A 17,753-nucleotide genomic window follows, 5' to 3' on the forward strand; every position below is an offset into this window, starting at 1 on the left:
TCAGGGAGCCTGGGGAGAGAGCCCAGAGAGCCTGGGGGGAGAGCTCAAAGAGCCTTGGGAGAGAGAGCTCAGAGAGCCTGGGGGGAGAGCTCAAAGAGCCTTGGGAGAGAGAGCTCAGAGAGCCTGGGGAGAGAGAGCTCAGAGAGCCTGGGGAGAGAGAGCGCAGACAGCCTGGGGGGAGAGAGCTCAAAGAGCCTGGGGGGAGAGCTCAAAGAGCCTGGGGGGAGAGAGCTCAGAGAGCCTGGGGAGAGAGCCCAGAGAGCCTGGGGAGAGAGCTCAAAGAGCCTGGGGGGAGAGAGCTCAGAGAGCCTGGGGGGAGAGAGCTCAGAGAGCCTGGGGAGAGAGCTCAGAGAGTCTGGGGGGAGAGAGCTCAGAGAGCCTGGGCAGAGAGAGCTCAGAGAGCCTGGGGAGAGAGCTCAGAGAGCCTGGGGGGAGAGAGCTCAAAGAGCCTGGGGGGAGAGAGCTCAGAGAGCCTGGGCAGAGAGAGCTCAGAGAGCCTGGGGAGAGAGAGCTCAGAGAGCCTGGGGAGAGTGAGAGAGCCTAGGAACGGCTCAGAGAGCCTCAGGAGGGCTGAAGGTGCCTGGAGAGGGCTAAGAGTGCCTGGGGAGGAATGAGGGTGCCTGGGGAGGGCTAAGAGTGCCTGCAGAGGACTGAGGATGCCTGGAGAGGGCTCAGAGAGGCTGGGGGGGGGGGGGTGAGAGTGCCTGGGGAGGGCTGCGAACTCCTGGGGGGTGCTGAGAATTCCTAGGGAGGGCTGAGAAAGCCTGGGAGGCTCTGAGAACTCCTGGGGAGGGCTGAGCTGTGCAGTGCCAGGAAGGGGCACACACACGAGTGGGGCAATCACAGAATGGGAGGGGTTGGAAGGGGCCAACTCCACCACCTCCCTGGGCAGCCCATTCCAATACCAATCACTCTCTCTGCCAACAACTTCCTCCTAACATCCAGCCTAGACCTGCCCTGGCACAGCTTCAGGCTGTGTCCCCTTCTTCTGGTGCTGGTGGCTGCCCTAGGGCAGAGTAGATGGGCAGGAGAACCTCCCTTGCCCTGCTGGCCACACTCCTCTTCGTGCACCCCAGGATGCCCTTGGCTCTCTTGGCCACAAGGGCACTGCTGGCTCAAGGGCATCCATCCTGCTGTCTGCCAGGACTCCCAGCTCCTGCTCCCCAGGGATGCTCTCCAGTGGCTCAGCCCCAGCCTGCACTGCTCCATGGGGCTGTTGTTCCCCAGCTGCAGGACTCTGTCCTTGTCCTTGTTGGGGCTCATTGCATTTCTCCCTGCCCAGGTCTCACTGGATGGCAGCACAGCCTGAGGGCTGTCAGCCACTGCTGCCACTGCTGCCTCTGTGCCCTCATGCAGGTCACTGATGCAGATGTTGAACAGGGCTGCACCAGTGCCAACCCCTGGGGGCAGCACCAGCCACAGGCCTCCAACCAGGCTCTGTCCCTCTGACCACAGCCTCTCACAGAGCTCCTCTGTGGGCACTCCCTGGCTGTGGACACTCCATAAGCCCACAGACAGTTCCCGTGGGCAGCAGCTAAAGGCAAAGGAGCCTTAATTTGGCATTGTCTCCAAGTGACCACTCTTGCTCTGGTCCTCTCCCAGCCTCTGCTCCTTATCTTCACCAAGGCAAACTGTGCTCTGCACGGGCTGCAGGGGGCTGCAGGGCATCTGCTCCACTCAGAGCCTGCCTGCAGCTCTCCTGAGAGAGAAGCACAGAATGGTAGGGGCTGCAGAGGACCTTTGGACATCACTGAGCCCAAGCCCCCTGCCAAAGCAGGGTCACCCATGGCAGGTCACACAGGAATGCACCCAGCTGGGCCCTGAAAGCCTCCAGAGAAGGAGACTCCACAACCTCTCTGGGCAGGCTGCTCCAGGGCTCTGGGACCCTCACACCAAACAAGTCTCTCCTCATAGAGTCACAGAACCAGTCAGGGTTGGGAGGGAGCACAAGGAGCAGCCAGTGCCAACCCCCTGCCATGCCCAGGGACACCCTACCCTAGAGCAGGCTGCACACAGCCTCAGCCAGCCTGGCCTCAAACACCTCCAGCCATGGGGCCTCAACCACCTCCCTGGGCAACCCATTCCAGCCTCTCACCACTCTCCTGCTCAACAACTTCCTCCTCACCTCCAGCCTCACTCTCCCCACCTCCACCTTTGCTCCATTCTCCCCACTCCTGACACTCCCTCACAGCCTCAAAAGTCCCTCCCCAGCTTTTTTGTAGCCCCCTTCAGATCCTGGAAGGAACTTCCTAGTTCCAGTTGGTGTCCACTGCCCTTTGTCCTACCACAGGCCAGCACTGCAAAGAGCCTGGCCCCATCCTCCTGACACCCACCCCTCAGATGGAGCTATCATTCAGAAGGTCCCCTGGCAGCCTCCTCCTCTCCAGGGTAAGCAGCCCCAGGGCTCTCAGCATCACACAGATGTCCCAGGCCCTCAGCATCCTCACAGCCCCCACTGGACAATCTCCAGCAGTTCCCTGTCCTCTTGACCTGAGGAGCCCAGAACTGGACACAACAGTCCAGATGTGGCCTCAGCAGCCCCCTGCCTGGGCACTGCTGAAGCTTTCTGCCCAGCCCAACCCCCAGCTAAACACCACTGCCCCCCCTGTGCCCCCTGCCAGGCAGCGAGGGCTGCAGGCCTCCCTGCACAGCACCTGGGCTGGAGTGGCTGACATGTGCCCTGCAGGCATCCTGGCCTGCCCCCACAGCAGCTTGGGCAGCAGAGGGAGGGCTCTGCTCTGCTCAGACCTCACCTGCAGTGCTGCACCCAGCTCTGCAGCCCTCCACGCAGCCAGGACACGGAGCTGATGGAGCAGCTCTAGAGGAGGCCACAAAGAGGATCAGGGGCTGGAGCAGCTCTGCTCTGAGGGCAGGCTGAGGGAGCTGGGGCTGTGCAGCCTGGAGAAGAGAAGGCTCCAGGCAGACCTTAGAGCAGTATTTCAGTACCTGAAGGAGCTACAAGCAGGCTGCAGAGGGACTGTTCCCAAAGGCTGCAGGGACAGGCTGAGGGCAGTGGTTTGAAATGAGAGCAGAGCAGGTTGAGATTGGCTGTGAGGAACAAGTTCTGCACCAGGAGGCTGCTGGAACACTGCAGCAGGTTGCCCAGGGAGGTGGTTGAGGCTCCATGCCTGGGGATATTGAAGGTGAGGCTGGGCAGGGCTGTGGGCAGCCTGCTCTAGTGGGGATGTCCCTGCTGAGTGCAGGGGCTGGGCTGGGTCAGCTTTGGAGGTCACTTCCAGCCCATTCTGTGATTCTGGGAGATTACAGCAAATTGTCCCAGTATCCCAGGAGCCCTTCCCAAGGAGCAGAGCAGAGGAGATGGACACATCAGCTCATCTTAGCAGTGGACAGCCCACAAAGAAGTGCTGAGTACCTCACAAAACCTTCAGCTTGAGGCTGTATCCCCTTCTGGCTCTGGCAGCAGAGCCCAACCCCACCTGGCTACAGCCTCCCTGCAGGCAGCTGCAGGCAGCAATCAGCTCTGCCCTGAGCCTCCTCTGCTGCAGGCTGCACCCCCCCAGCTCCCTCAGCCTCTCCTCACAGGGCTGTGCTCCAGGCCCCTCCCCAGCCTTGCTGCCCTGCTCTCAACACCTTCCAGCACCTCAACAGCTCTCTGCAATGGAGGCAGAAGGCAGTGGGTTGGAAAGGACCCTCAGAGCTCATCATGTCCAATCTCCCCGTAGTGAGCCAGGGCATGGAACCATGGAATGGCTCAGATTGGAAGGCACTGATGGCTCTCAACTCCATATGGTTGGTTGGCCAGGGCCTCATCCAGCCTGGCCTTGAACACTTCCAGGGAGGAGGCATCCACAGCCTCCCTGGGCAACCTGTGCCAGTGTTTCACCACCCTCCCTGCAGAGGGGCTTTTGCTGAGGGTGTCTAGAGACAGGCCAAGGGCGAATGATTTGAAGCTGAGGGAGAGCAGGGTTAGACTGCAGCCCCTTGGCTCTGCTCTCCTCACACCCCACCTGCACTCCTGGGGGCAGTTCTGCAGCCCCTAGCACAAGGACATGGAAGTGTTGGAGCCAGGCCAGAGGAGGCCACCAAGATGCTGAGAGGGCTGCAGCAGCTCTGCTCTGAGCACAGGCTGAGAGAGTTGGGGCTGTGCAGCCTGGAGAGGAGAAGGCTTCCAGGAGACACTGGAGTGGCCTTGCAGGGCCTGAAGGGAGCTACAGGAAGGCTGGGGAGGGACTATTGACAAGGTCTGGGAATGGCAGGAGGAGGAGGAATGAGCAGAGGGGAGATTGAAAGTGGATGTTAGGAGGAAGTTCTTTGCAGTGAGGTAGGTGAGACACTGGCACAGGCTGCTCAGGGAGGTTGTGGAGCACAGAAGGCACCGAATGGGATCTGATCTTTGATCTCATTCTATGCTTCTGTGCTGCACAACCTCCCTGGAGGTGTTCAGGACCAGGGTCAGGACCTGTTCTAGTGGGAGCTGTCCCTGCCCGTGGCAGGGGAGTTGGAGTAGATGCTCTCTGAGGTACTCTTCCAACCTGAGCCATTCTGTGATTCCCTGATCACTTGAGGATACTTCCAGGGACAGCAAAGTGTCTCCTCTTACAATCAGCTGTCTCAGCTAGGAGCTAGTGGTGTGCCCTGGGCAGGAAGCATTAAAAGAGAACCCCCATGAGGGCTCTGAGATCTTTATCTTCAAAGGCAGCCTGACAGCCTGCTCAGGCAGTGACTGTGGGCAGCATGACTTCGGTCTGCTGCTGGCTGTGGCCCCTGCAGTTCCAGGGCTGGCAGCAGATGACACCTGCTAGCCTCACACCATGGTCTCAGCGTTGACTGCAACTTCAGCTTCGGCCACTGCTTGTGCTGCTGCTGCCTGGTCCACATCAACGGCAGGAGGGGCCTCAGGGGGGAGCGTTTGGGTAGCTCAGAGGAACAAAGAATCATCCAACAGGCAGCAGTGTGCCCAGGTGGGCAGCAGAGCCAATGGCATCCTGGGCTGGCTCAGGAGCAGTATGGGCAGCAGGACAAGGGAGGTTCTTGTGCCCCTGTGCTCAGCACTGCTCAGGCCACCCCTGCAGTGCTGTGTCCAGCTCAGGGCTCCTCCATTGCAGAGAGATGCTGAGGTGCTGGAAGGTGTTTGGAGAAGGGCAGCAAGGCTGGGGAGGGGCCTGGAGCAGAGCCCTGTGAGGAGAGGCTGAGGGAGCTGGGGGTGTGCAGCCTGCAGCAGAGGAGGCTCAGGGCAGAGCTCATTGCTGCCTGCAGCTGCCTGCAGGGAGGCTGTAGCCAGGTGGGGTTGGGCTCTGCTGCCAGGCAGCCAGCAGCAGAAGGGGACACAGCCTCAAGCTGTGCCAGGGCAGGTCTAGGCTGGATGTTGTTAGGAAGTTGTTGTCAGAGAGAGTGATTGGCACTGGAATGGGCTGCCCAGGGAGGTGGTGGAGTGGCCGTGGCTGGAGGTGTTGCAGCCAAGCCTGGCTGGGGCACTGAGTGCCATGGTCTGGTTGGTTGGGCAGGGCTGGGTGCTAGGTTGGGCTGGCTGAGCCTGGAGCTCTCTTCCAGCCTGCTTGAGTCTATGATTCTGTGATTCTCTGCTTCTCTGTTTCTTCTCAGTGTGGCAGCCTGAGCCAGGCCACTCTGCAGCTGCACACACAGCTCCTGCCTGCTCCAGCTGCTGGGCTGAGCTCATTAAGCTGCCCTCAAAGCTTTGGGGAGAAGCCAGGGGGTTTGTGTCAGCCTCTGTGGTCAGGGACAGGGACAGGCTGCCCAGGGGGGCAGTGGAGTTCCCATGCCTGAAGGTGTTCCAGGTGGCCACGGTGGGGTTGGCTTAGATGACCTTGGAGGGCATTTCCAGGTGACCACTCTGGCACCAAAGACATTTTCCTTCATCTCACCTAAGCCTCCCCTGGCACAATTCCAGGCCTTTCCTCTCCTTCTGTTGCCTGAGCCTAGGCAGCAGAGCCCAACTCCAGCTCACTGCAGCCTTCTCTCAGGGAGCTGCAGACAGCAATGAGCTCTGCCCTCAGCCTCCTCTTCCCCACACTAACCTCCCCCAGCTCCCTCAGCTGCCCCTCCCCAGCCCTGCTCTCCAGACCCTGCCCCAGCTCTCTTGCTCCCCTCTGGACCTGCTCCAGCAGCAGCTGAGCTGTGCCCCAGCAGGGGCTCCCCAGCCAGAAGCTGATTCTCTGCCTGCTCCCTGCCTTCACCTCCTGTTCTGAGAGAAGATGCAGGGGTGCAGGCCCTGGAGCCAGTCAAGCTCAGCCTTGCTGTGTCCCTCTGCAGCCTGCTCCAGCTGGGGGTGTCCCTGCAGGGGGGTTGGGCAGGCCAGTCTGTGACCTGTGTTAAGCACAGCAGTGCAGGCCACAGTCACCCTGTGTCCCTCAGCATGTGCAGTGCACTCCAGGTAGCTACCATCAGATGAAGGTGGAGCTTCAGGTGTGTCACAGCTGGGTAGAGCTGCACTGTGTGGCTTTGGAGCTGGGCAGTGGCTGGAGGCTCATTGCAAGCTCCATGAGCAGGAAGCAGGAGATTTTTTCCCAGAATCACAGAAACATTCAGCTTGGCAAAGCCCCTCAGGGTCACCAAGCCCATCCCAGACCCCTGCTCTGCAAGGCTCACCCTAACCATGTCCCTAAGCACTGCAGCCAAATGACCTCTAAACACAGCCAGGGTGGGTGACTCCAGCACCTCCCTGGGCAGCTCATCCCAGTCCCTGGCCACTCTTTCCATGAACAAAACATCTCCTGATGGCCAGCCCAAACCTGCCCAGCCTCAGCTTGAGGCCATTCCCCCTTGTTCTGTCCCCACTCACCTGTGAGCAGAGCCCAGCAGCAGCCTCTGCACAGCCTCCTCTCAGGTGGCTGCAGCCAGCCATGAGCTCTGCCCTCAGCCTCCTCTCTTTCACACTCACCAGCCCCAGCTCCCTCAGCCTCTCCTCAGCACATTTACTCTCCAGGCCCTTCCTTGCCCTCCTCTGCTCTGGCTCCAGCACCTCCACATCTCTCTTGCACTGAGTGCCCCAAACTGAGCTCAGCACTGGAGCTGTGGCCTCAGCAGAGCAGGGTCCAAGGGGACAGTGCCCTCCCTGCTCCTGCTGGGCACAGCACTTCTGATCCCAGCCAGGATGCCCTTGGCCTTCTGTGCCACCTGGGCACTCTGCTGGCTCCTATTGAGTTGCTTCCCTCCTTGGTCTGGCTGGGTGAGGTGTGGGTGTGCTGAGAGCTCAGGAGGCTGCTGCCCAGAAAACTGCAGTGGTCTCAGGAGGTGGGAAAGGAAGCTGAAGAGATTCCATTTAGCTACATTGTACCACTGGGGGGCTTTGGTAGGCCTGGGTTTGCTTTGTGCTCAGCTGCAAGATGATGTGGTTCTATTGTCATGGCTACACCACTATTAGAGTGCACTCTTGGACTTGATTGCCAATCACACCCAGAGAAAGCTGAGCTAATAAAGTAACAGCTTAACATAATCACCCAGCAGAACAGAACAGAGCAAAGCTGCCCAGGGAGGTGCTGAGGGCCTCATCCCTGCAGATATCTACGTGTTGGAGGGCAGCAGAGCCCTGCAGAGGGACCTGGCCAGGCTGGATGGGTGGGCAGAGGCCAAGGGGATGAGACTGAACAAGGCCAAGGGCAGGGTTCTGCACTTTGGCCACAACAAGCCCAAGCAGCACTACAGGCTGGGGCCAGAGTGTCTGAGAGCAGGCAGGCAGAGAGGGCCCTGGGGGTGCTGGCAGAGAGGAGCTGCAGAGGAGGCAGCAGTGCCCAGGTGGGCAGCAGAGCCACTGGCATCCTGGGCTGGCTGAGGAGCAGTGTGGGCAGCAGGACAAGGGAGGTTCTTGTGCCCCTGTGCTCAGCACTGCTCAGGCCACCCCTGCAGTGCTGTGTCCAGTTCTGGGCTCCTCCATTGCAGAGAGATGCTGAGGTGCTGGAAGGTGTTTGGAGAAGGGCAGCAAGGCTGGGGAGGGGCCTGGAGCAGAGCCCTGTGAGGAGAGGCTGAGGGAGCTGGGGGGGTGCAGCCTGCAGCAGAGGAGGCTCAGGGCAGAGCTCATTGCTCTTCTTCCTGAATCAAACTGCCTGTGAAGGAGCAGGGAACCAACAGGCTCTGCTGTGCCACAGCCTCTCTTCCCTGCAGCTGACAGAGGAACAAGGCTGCTCATGGATCTGTACTCCTCCAACCACAGAATGTTTTGGCTTTGAAGGAACCTTTAAGATCATCCAGTTCCAGCCCCCTGCGACCTCCCTGGGCAACCTGTGCCAGTCTCTCCCCATCCTCACTCTCAACAATTTCTTCCTCCTCTCCACTCTCACTCTCCCCTCTCCCAGCTCAAAGCCATTGTCCCTCAGCCTGACACTCCCAGCCCTTGTCCCCAGCTCTCCTGCAGCCCCTTCAGGCACTGCAAGGCTGTTCTGAGCTCTCCCTGCAGCCTTCTCTTCTCCAGGCTGCACAGCCCCAACTCTCCCAGCCTGTCCCCACAGCAGAGCTTCTGCAGCCTCTGATCACCTTGGTGGCCTCCTCTGGCCCCTCTGCAGCAGCTCCAGGTGGTTCTTGTGCTGTGTTCCCCAGTTCCCCAGCACTGGAGGCAGTGCTGCAGGTGAGGGCTGAGCAGAGCAGAGTGGAGGGGCAGAATCCCCTCCCTGTGCTGCTGCTCTCCCTGCTCTGGCTGCAGCCAGCACACAGCTGGCTCTGGCTGTCTTGTAGCCCTGGTTGTTTTCAGACAAGGGAGTGAGGCAGCATCTCAGAGGAGAGATTCTCTCACTAATCACACTGCTGCCACTGTGCCTGTCAGAGTCCCTTGGGGAATGGTGAAGCTTCCCAACAGAGACTTGGTGCAAGTAGAAAACTTGGAGGAGGCTGAAAAAACAGAATATGCCCTGGAAATGAATGCAGGAAACCCAAATGTTCACAGCACAAAGGGGTAGGCACAGCCTAGGCTCTGTGACAGGCTCCTGTACAAATTCCCCTCAGCTCATTAGCATCTTTAATCAGGATCTAGACAGAAGAGACAAGATCCAGCAGGCAGCTGAGTGCTGGCTGCAGCCAGAGCAGTGTGGGCAGCAGGGCAGGAGAGGGGATTCTGCCCCTGGGCTCTGCTCTGCTCAGACCTCACCTCCAGCCCTGCCTCCAGTGCTGCTGTCCCCAGCAGAAGGAGGGCACAGAGCTGCTGGAGAGAGGCCAGAGGAGGCCACAAAGATGCTGCCAGGGCTGGAGCAGCTCTGCTGTGAGCACAGGCTGAGGGAGCTGGGGGGGGGCAGCCTGCAGAAGAGAAGGCTCCAGGGGCACCTCAGAGCTGCTGGCAGAGCCTGAAGGGATCCTGCAGGAAGGCTGCAGAGAGACTTTGGCTGAGGGTGTCTGAGCCAGGCCAAGGGCAATGGTTTGGAGCTGAGGCAGAGCAGGCTGAGAGTGGAGCTGAGGCAGAAGTTGCTGAGTGTGAGGGTGGTGAGAGCCTGGCACAGGCTGCCCAGGGAGGCTGTGGCTGCCCCTGCCTGGGGGTGTTCAGGGCCAGTTTGGATGAGGTCTTGGGCAACCTGGGGTAGTTGAGTCCCTGCCTGTGGCAGGCAGTGGAGCAGCTGAGCTCTGAGCTCCTTTCCAGCCGGAGCCCCTCTGTGACTCTCTTTCTCTTGCTGGGTGTCTGCTCAGAGCAGGGCTGCAGGGCAGTGAGCAGGCAGCAGGCAGCAGGCAGCCTGGGGCTAAGGGGCCTGTGCCTCCCTGCCAGCAGTGCCATTCCCATTCTAGTGCCATGCAAGCAGATCAGTGGCAGCACAGCCTCCTTCCCAGCACCTGCAGCTAAAGCACAGGGGGGGAGCTCAGAGATGCTCTAAGGATTAGGTGTGGGGCGAGTGGACTGAGCCAGGAGGGTGTTTGCAGAGGGTGTGCTGAACATCAGACACCTCTAGAAGCAGCCACAAGGAGCATGCCAGGTGCACTGGGCAGAGACATGAAGACCATTGTCTGCTGAGAGGAGCTCAACCGTAGCAGTCCACAGGCAGATGTGAGAGGAAGGGGAAGAAGGATGTGGATTAGTTGTGAGCTAAGTGAGCCAGTCCTGCACACTCAGCCCATTTGTCTTGGGCTGCAGCCAAGGTACCTCAGAGGCTTCCCCTTGCTGCTCTGTCTTCCTCCCAGGCTGAGTGGAGCAGGTGTACAGGTATGGACTGGCACAAGGGCAGGGATCTTTTCTATGCTTTTGAGCTCAAAACCTGCCTCTTGGCCTGTCCCAGGTCTCACAGACTCACAGAACTGCCTCAGGTCCAAAAGACCTCCAGAACCACCCAGGCCAACACCAACCCAACCCCACCATGGAGGCAAACCATTGCCCCAGGTGCCACACCTCCAGCCATGAGGACTCCACCACCTCCCTGGGCAGCCTCTGCCAATCCCTGACCACTCTGGCACCAAAGACATTTTCCCTCAGCTCCAACCTAACCCTGCCCTGGCACAATTCCAGGACATTTCCTCTCCTTCTATCACCTGAACCTAGGCAGCAGAGCTCAACCCCAGCTCACTGCAGCCTCCTCTCAGGGAGCTGTAGAGAGCAATGAGCCTCCTCAGCCTCCTCTTCTCCAGACCAAACACCTCCAGTTCCACCTCTAAGAAAGCAGTGGCCTGTTCCTGGAGTCTTCCCTGTCACCACCACTCAGGTTGAACCCTTAGGCAGGAAATGCTGACCCTAAAGAGCATGGAACACTGAAATCATAGAACCACAGACCCAAGCAGGCTGGCAGAGAGCTCCAGGCTCCTCCAGCCCAGCCTAGCACCCAGTCCTGCCCAACCAACCAGACCATGGCACTCAGTGCCCCAGCCAGGCTTGGCTGCAACACCTCCAGCCACAGCCACTCCACCACCTCCCTGGGCAGCCCATTCCACTCCTCCTCACTCCCACAAAACGCTGTCCTTAACAGCAGACCTGGGGGTTGCTGACTGACAGACACCATGTGCCCAGGTGGCCAAGGAGGGCACCAGCAGCCTGACCTGGATCACCTTCGACCCAGGTGTTCAGGACCAAGCTGGATGGCTCTGGGTCATCTTCAAGGTCCCTTCCAACCCAGCCCATTCTGTGCATCTCTGAGAATGGTCACTGCCTTTCCTGCCACATCATGAATGTGGAGCTGGGGAAGCATCTCCTCAGCAAGCCAGGGAGCTGCCTGTGAACTGCCATTTGGGGCTTCTCCTGATGTCTGTCACCAGTGGAATTGGCCAATAAGAAAGAAAGGAGGGGGGCAGGAAAGGGGGAGGAGAAAATCCCATGGAAGAGCAGAGCAGAAAAGATAAGCAACTGCTCTGAGTCTTTGCCAAGACATTAAAGGAACCTGAAATTAAAGTCTCCAGTTAGGATCACAGAATGCTTTGGACCTCCAAAGCTCACCCAGTCCAAGCCCCTGCACTCAGCAGGGACATCCCCACTAGAGCAGGTTGCCCACAGCCCTGTCCAGCCTCCCCTTCAATATCCCCAGGCATGGAGCCTCAACCACCTCCCTGGCAACCTGCTGCAGTGTTCCAGCAGCCTCCTGGTGCAGAACTTGTTCCTCACAGCCAACCTCAGCCTGCTCTGCTCTCATTCAATCCTGTCTCTCATCCTGTCCCTGCAGGCCTTTGCAAACAGTCCCTCTGCAGCCTTCTTCCCACTGTGCTTAAAGGTGGACCTAGGGAATGGCTTCCCCCACAGCACTGCAGGGCAGATCCTGACGGTGCTAAGGGAGAGGGAAGGTTGGCAGCAAGCCCTGGCAGGTTTTGCTGGAGCCCTTCCTTCTCCTCCAGCCCTCTTCACACTCCTCCTGCCTGCTTATGACTGTAGCTCTTGGCATGACCATGGCAGCAGCCTTCATCTAGAAGGTTCCCAGCTGTTTTCCTGCTCTCCTCTCAGTCTAAGGAAACCTCTTCTGGTGCTGCAATGCAGCTCTCTTTGTGACCCTGCTGCCCCTTAGGTTTCTCCCACCCCCAAAGCAGGAGCCACTCCTAACAGGGCTTTATGGCAGCTATGGGGAAAGAGAAGTGAGCTGGCACTGGGCTAAGATGAGCTGATGCTGCCTGGTGGGAAAGGTCCATCTGGGTGCTGAGATGTGCTCCCAGCCCTGGCAGCACTGCAGCATAAAGTGGGCTCAGGAGCAGTGTGGGCAGCAGGACAAGGGAGGTTCTTGTGCCCCTGTGCTCAGCACTGCTCAGGCCACCCCTGCAGTGCTGTGTCCAGTTCTGGGCTCCTCCATTGCAGAGAGATGCTGAGGTGCTGGAAGGTGTTTGGAGAAGGGCAGCAAGGCTGGGGAGGGGCCTGGAGCACAGCCCTGTGAGGAGAGGCTGAGGGAGCTGGGGGGGTGCAGCCTGCAGAAGAGGAGGCTCAGGGCAGAGCTCATTGCTGCCTGCAGCTGCCTGCAGGGAGGCTGTGGCCAGGTGGGGTTGGGCTCTGCTGCCAGGCAGCCAGCAGCAGAAGAAGGGGACACAGCCTCAGGCTGTGCCAGGGCAGGTCTAGGCTGGCTGTGAGGAGGAAGTTCCTGGCAGAGAGAGTGATTGGCACTGGAATGGGCTGCCCAGGGAGGTGGTGGAGTGGCCGTGGCTGGAGGTGTTGCAGCCAAGCCTGGCTGGGGCACTGAGTGCCATGGTCTGGTTGGTTGGGCAGGGCTGGGTGCTAGGTTGGGCTGGCTGAGCCTGGAGCTCTCTGCCAGCCTGCTCGAGTCTGTGGTTCTGTGATGTGTGTCCTCACAGGGAATGGCCTTACTCTGCCCACAGCCTGTGTGCTGCCCCCAGCCCAGGAGCTCTTTGTCCTGTTTTCAGCTGGCAGGGCAGCTCTTGCCTGCCCAACCTCACTGACAATCACCCACCCAAAGCAAACCTTTTGTCTTCAGGTGTGGTGCTGAGGCCGAGTGTGAGGAGCAGGCACTTAGGACGCTGGCAGTAATGCAGATGAGGGCTTGGGTTCCCCTGGGGTTTGTCTCATGCTTTAGCTCCAGCACTGTGGAAGGTGCAGGAGGGCTCTCAGCCCCTCGGAACTGCTGCAGTGTGAGCTGTTCCACGGCTGTGTTACAGGACTGATGCCAGCTTGGCCACAGCAGCAGTTTGAGTGCTGCCAGTGCCACCTTCTCATGCTCAGTTTGCTTTTAGATCAGGGAAGCTAAAGGTGCTTTAAATGCATGAATCCTCTTTCACTTTTTCTGCCAGCAGCCCTGTCTGGTGCAGGAGCAGCTTTGCAGGTGCCTTGCCTCCTCCTTGGTAACTAATCACAGCATCACAGATTGTCAGGGGCTGGAAGGGAGCTCCAAGGCTCATCCAGTGCAACCCCTGCCAGAGCAGCAGCACCCAGAGCAGGTCACACAGGAACACATCCAGGCAGAGTTTGAATATCTCCAGAGGGAGACTCCACAGCCCTCCTGGGCAGCCTGTGCCAGGCTTCTGTCACCCTCACAGGGAAAAATTCCTCCTCGTGTTCCCATGGCACTTCCTATGCCTCAGCTTCCAGAAGTGCCCCTTGTGCTGGCACTGGCATCACCCAGCAGAGCCTGGCTGGAGCCTCCTGCCACTCACCTGCACATCTTTATCAACACTGCTGAGGTCACCTCTCAGGCTCCTCTTTCCACGCTCCCAGCCCCAGCTCCCTCAGGCTCTCCTCCTAGCAGAGCTGTTCCATTCCCTTCATCCTCTTTGTGGCTCTCTGCTGGGCTCTCTCCAGCAGTTCTGTGTCCCTCTTGAACTGGGCAGCCCAGAGCTGGACACAGTACTGCTGGAGAAATTCTTGTTAGCAGAGCACACAAGAATTATAAACATGAGCAACCCATGCTGGGAATGTCCTTGAATCCATCTTGGGAGTTTAGATAGCAGGCACAGGGTGGCTTCCCCCCACATGCAGCTGCAGGTGGGCAGAGTTTAGCCAGCCCCATAGGCTGACCCTCAGATTGTTATGGGATGCTGACCTATCCATGCCTTACATGTAACTCTGGACCCTCTGACTGTAACCAATCTTGGTGGAGCAGCCTCTTGCTAGAAGTGCACATAAGTGACTGTATCATGGAAATGAAGTGGATTTGACCATCTAACCATAGTGGTGACCAAAGAGTCATCTTCCCACAGTGCTCCACCAAATGGTTTTTCTCCATACAGTACTCCAGATGCAGCCTCAGCAGGGCAGAGCAGAGGGGCAGGAGAACCTCTCTGACCTACTCACCACAGCCCTCCTAACCCACCAGCACCCCCAGGTCCTTTTTTTCCCCTTCACTGCCTTCCAGCAGCTCAGTTCCCAACCCCTCCTGCTCCCTGGGGCTGTTTTTCCCAGGTGCCAGCCTCTGCCCCTGCCCCTGCTGAGTCCCATTGGATTTGTCCCTGCCCAGCCCTCAGCCTGTCCCAGCCTGGCTGACTGGAGTGAGTTAATGGAGAAGCAATCCAGAGGGCAGTGCTGTGTGGCACAGCCAGAAGGGGAACAAGAAGGGAGGGAGGCAGAGTTGTTACTTAGAAGAAGAAAAGTGCTGTGGTGGTAAAGTGACACATTTGCTGCTCCTCACAGCACCACGGAGTGGGAGGGCTTGGAAGGGGCCTCTGAAGACTGAGCCCCACCTGCAGCTTGCCCACCCTCAAACAGGGCACACAGCAACACATCCAGGGGAGCCTTGGAAGTCTCCAGAGCAGGAGGCTCCACAGACTCTCTGGGCAGCCTGCTCCAGGGCTCTGCCACACTCATGGTCGAGAAGCTCATGCTCAGATGCAACTTCCTATGTTCAGTCTGTGCCCAGATCCCACTCTGTGCTTCTGTGCTCCACAACCTCCCTGGGCAACCTGTGCCAGTGTCTCACCACCTTCAGCCTGTGCCAGTGTCTCACCACCCTCACTGCACAGAACTGATTCCTAACATCCAGTTTCAGTCTCCTCTCTGCCAGTTCCAACCCATTCCTCCTCCTCCTGTCCTTCCAAGCCCTTGACAATAGTCCCTCCCCAGCCCTGCTGCAGCCCCCTAAGCCCAGGCTCTGGCTGGCTCAGCTGGCACTGCCTTGCTCCACGGGCTGGGCTGGCAGCCCCCAAGGGTTTTGCTGCTGTCCAAGGATGCTGGAGCCATAAGCCCCTGCTTTTCTCTCTGCTCCTTCCCACCAGCCCAGCTCACTGATCAGAGGCAGCTCGTGGGAAGTGCTCTGGAGGGCAGGTGTGGTACCTCTGGCACCATTTGTAAGGGCCTTGTTTGCACGAGGTGAGATTCCACCTTTCTCCTGCCAGTAATCACCTTAATGGCTTATGCCAATCATGTAAATATTTAAAGCCTCCCTGTGGTGCTGGGAGAGGCAATTAGCAAGTAGCTGCGTGGCCCTAGGAGGGCCCCAGCACTAAGCCTGATAAATATTCATAGCCAAGAGCTCCTCCAGCTTGCACTGTGCTGGAAGGAGCTGCTGCTGCTGCCTGGGGATGAAGCCTTGGTGGTGCTGGGCCTCTCTGCACTCCTTTTCTCAACAGAGAGCTGCTGCTCCTTACTGCCATGCTGCTGGGCCTCCCTCCAGGCACCACCCTGCCCCTCAGGTACCACTCTGCTGCTCTCAGCCAAGCTGAGAGGGCTCCAGATTCCCAGAGCACCCAAACGCTTCACCTGACTCCACCAGCAGAGCCGAGCACGGAGCAGCAGTTACTACTGGCAGCTCAAGCCAGGGAGAGGATAGGCAGCAGCAAGGGAAAGCAGCTGGGAGAGGATAGGCAGCAGCAAGGGAAAGCAGCTGGGAGAGGATAGGCAGCAGCAAGGGAAAGCAGCTGGCAGAGGATAGGCAGCAGCAAGCAGGCTCCCTGGGGTATGCAGGTGCACATCCTGCATCCCAGAACTGCTGGGGTGATGCTGCCCTGGCAGAGGGAGGCCCCTGGGGCAAGGTGGCAAAGGGAGGACAATGCCAAAGCAGCAGGGTGGGTCACAGGTGATGGACATGGGCAGTGCCAGTGTGGGTGCTCAGCTCAGCAGTTGTGCAGGCCACTGATGGGCTTCAAGGACACCTTTTCCTGCTCAGGTAGGGCAGGGTGATGCCACCAGGGCACTGCCTTGGGCACAGGCCACCAAGCAGGCTAGGAGCAGTGAGCTGAAGGCCAGGCCAGAGGCTTGCAGAAGGGAAGGCTGTGAGTGAGCCCAGGTGAAGTGACTCAGCCACACACAGGTGGGACTGCACTCACAGCCATGGCTGCCCTGGAAGGCTAATGGGAACACCACAGGCACAGAGCAGCCTTGCAGCTGGAGGGGACCTCTAGGGTCTAAGATTTGAATGATGAAGTCAGAGCAGCAGTGGGCAAGGGCAGGACAAGTGACATCATCTACCTGGCCCTGAGTGAGGCACTGGACTCTGTCCCACAGGACATCCTGGTCACCAAGCTGGGAAAGCACAGAGTGGATGGGTGGAGCACTGCTGGGGAAGGAACTGGCTGGATGGTGGCACCCAGAGGGTGGGGAGCAAGGGCACAAAGGCAACCTGGAGAGCAGTGCCAAGTGGCTCCTTCAGGACCCAGTGCTGGCACCAGTGCTGTGTGACATCTCTGTCAGTGCCATGGGCAGAGCAATCAGTGCCCCCTCAGCAAGGGTGCAGATGGCACCAAGCTGTGTGGCACAGTTGACTTGCCAGAGGGCAGGGATCCATCCAGAAGGACCTGCACAGGCTGCAGAGCTGTGCCCAGGCCAAGCTCATGGCATTCAACAAGGCCAAGTGTAAGGTCCTGCACCTGGGTGGGTGCAATGCCAAGCACAGCTCCAGGCTGGGTGGGGAATGGCTGAGAGCAGCCCTGAGGAACAGGCCCTGGGGGTCTGGGTTGATGCAAAGCTCAGCAGGAGCCTGCAGGGTGAGTGCAGCCCAGACACAACCCTGTGCTGGGCTGCAGCCAGAGCAGTGTGGGCAGCAGGGCAAGGGAGGGGATTCTGTCCCTTGGCTCTGATCTCCTCAGACCCCACCTGCAGTCCTGGGGGCAGTTCTGGAGCCCCCAGCACAAGCAGGACATGGAAGTGTTGGAGGCAGTGCAGAGGAGGCCACCAAGATGCTGAGAGGGCTGCAGCAGCTCTGCTGTGAGCACAGGCTGAGAGAGTTGGGGCTGTGCAGCCTGGAGAGGAGAAGGCTTCCAGGAGAGCTTGGAGTGGCCTTGCAGGATCTGCAGGGGGCTGCAGGAGGGCTGGGGAGGGACTATTGGCAAGGTCTGGGAATGGCAGGAGGAGGAGGAATGGGTTTGAAGTGGCAGAGGGGAGACTGAGACTGGATGTTAGGAAGAAGTTGTTTGCAGTGAGGGTGGTGAGACACTGGCACAGGTTGCCCAGGGAGGCTGTGGAGCACAGAAGCACTTCTGTGCTCCACAACCTCCCTGGGGGTGTTCAGGGCCAGGTTAGATGAGGCCTTGAGCAACCTGTTCTAGTGGGAGATGTCTCTGCCTATGGTAGGGGTTTGGAACTGGCTGATCCTTGAGGTCTCTTCCAACCTAACCTGTTCTATGATTCCATCATCCAGTCCAACCCTTCTCTCAGTCTGCCAAGGCTGGGGCTAAGCCATGGCCCTCAGCACCACAGCTCTGCCCCTTTGAAACACTTAGCAGAGAGAGTGATTGACACTGGAATGGGCTGCCCAGGGAGGTGGTGGAGTGGCCGTGGCTGGAGGTGTTTAAAAGGAGGCTGCATGAGACATTGGTGACCTCAGAGCAGCCTTCAGTACCTGAAGGGGCTCCAAGCAGGCTGCAGAGGGACTGTTCCCAAAGGCCTGCAGGGACAGGACAAGGGCAGTGGCCTCAAACTGGAGCAGAGCAGATTGAAACTGGCTGCTAGGAACAAGTTCTGCCCCAGGAGGCTGCTGGAACACTGCAGCAGGTTGCCAGGGAGGTGGTTGAGGCTCAAT

The 17,753-nt window shown here is 59.0% G+C and overlaps 1 protein-coding gene across 3 annotated transcripts in view; it reads right to left on the bottom strand.

The window, feature by feature from the left end:
- HTR2C (5-hydroxytryptamine receptor 2C) overlaps nt 1-17,753 on the bottom strand; it is a 268,006-nt gene that overhangs the window by 17,315 nt on the left and 232,938 nt on the right. The gene's annotated exons all lie outside the window — the stretch shown is intronic.

The sequence above is a fragment of the Pogoniulus pusillus genome, chromosome 19, assembly GCF_015220805.1.
Source record: "Pogoniulus pusillus isolate bPogPus1 chromosome 19, bPogPus1.pri, whole genome shotgun sequence".
Classification (NCBI taxonomy): Eukaryota; Metazoa; Chordata; class Aves; order Piciformes; family Lybiidae; genus Pogoniulus; species Pogoniulus pusillus.